This window comes from Sander vitreus, unplaced genomic scaffold (assembly GCF_031162955.1).
Source record: "Sander vitreus isolate 19-12246 unplaced genomic scaffold, sanVit1 ctg227_0, whole genome shotgun sequence".
Taxonomy (NCBI): domain Eukaryota; kingdom Metazoa; phylum Chordata; class Actinopteri; order Perciformes; family Percidae; genus Sander; species Sander vitreus.
In genome coordinates, this window is record NW_027595409.1 from 230001 (window position 1) to 231751 (window position 1751).

Sequence of the window (1751 nt, forward strand, 5' to 3'; positions counted from 1 at the left end):
TTAAAAAAACCTCTCTGTTTTCCTTTTCTTTTCAAGCGGGACATGAACCCCTGGTGTCCTGGGTGAAAGTCCTGCGTTGTTAGAAGGATTTTGGGGCTTTCATACTACTCTCTATCGAATGTACCACACTACACACTACGTCAATGCACGTAAACAAATATCTTTTGCTACGACTGCAGCATTCTCGCTTAATACTGGACCAATTTCAAAGATTGTTGATCCCATCAGTCACTTGGACACAATAACAAAGAAAAAATAAAGCTTTGAAAAGTTTGAAAAATACAGAAGTTACACTTGTATTTTGTATGTATCATTGTCTTTAGTATGGGGAAGAAGTGGCTCCCATCTTTTGTTCGTCATACTGACATTTCAACATCATGTGAAAGACAATACAATTGCTGTGTGTTACACACCTTCACAGTTTTCCTTTGCCTTAGGCTACTACATAAAGCTCACACAGGTCTACGCTCTGGGATGGGACTGATTTGGCGTCACTTAAAAAATATACGGTTAACTGACATGCTGCACAACAATGGTTCAGTTGGTTTAGGAAAAGATCGTGGGTGGGTGGGGTTACGAAATGTTAGTTTTCAGTGACACGTGGGACAAGAACCATGCAAGGATCGGTCGTTTGTCCCCTGTCCCCCCCCCAATACACAGCAGCGTTCTCCGTCCTCATATCTAAACCAGAGAAGGTAACGGTGGTGGTTTTAAACACGTGGTTAACGTTGTGAAACGGTCCCAGTGTGGTTAGGTTCAGACACCAGAACTACTGAGTTAAGATGATTAAAAGATGGAGGTTTGGGTTCAAATCAGACGTGACTTCATTTCCTGAAGGTGACCATGGTGACGCAGAACGTCACGTTAAAAAACTCTCTGTTTCCTTTTCTTTTCAAACGGGACATGAATCTCGATCTCCTGGGTGAAAGTCCTGTGTTTGTTTGACCCATCCCCCCCAAAACCTACCTCCTTACCAGGACACTTAGCGATGGTTAGCTTGTTACCTGTGATGATATAAGCTAACTGTAACGTCTCTTTCACATTAGCGTGTGAGTGACTGACCTATCTGGAGCGTTTGGAGGTCCCTGATGAGGTTATCTTGGTGCCACCCTGCCTGTAGCTGTTCTCTGACTGCCTCTGTTTACCAAGTTATTGAAAGTTAAACTAATGACTACAGGAACAGCTCCAGGAGGACTTGGTGTCGCCATCCTCAATGCATTTGTTGATATGTGAGTGCGCGCACATGAGGCATAGCTCATGTGTTACGTTGCACATTACGGTGAAGGACAGGGGACATGAGGCTCGTCATACGTTTCCCCAACGTATCTGCTCCAATAAAAGAAAATAGAAATACATGAATACATTTAGATTTAAAAAGCAATAATTGCATGACAACAGGTTGTTGACGAGTCTCGAAGCTCGAGTCTGAGTCAAGTCTGAAGTCAGCTGTTTGTGCGACTTAAGTGTGACTCGAGTCCGAGTCTCAGACTCGAGTCACCATCTCTGCCGCCCATGGAGCTGCAAAGTAGCAGAGAAAAACACAGACAGACACACAGCAGGCCCAGCTCTAGCAGGAGGGCCATCACAGGCACAAAAACATGGGGAAATAAGGTTTGACAAATATAGAAGTTACCCTTTAAAAATGTGTTCATATGGTATTGTTTTCTGCTGTACAGGGAAATAAGTGTAACGTTACAATAAACTGGTTCCCATCTTTGTTCTTCATACTGACGTTTCACCATACATCATGC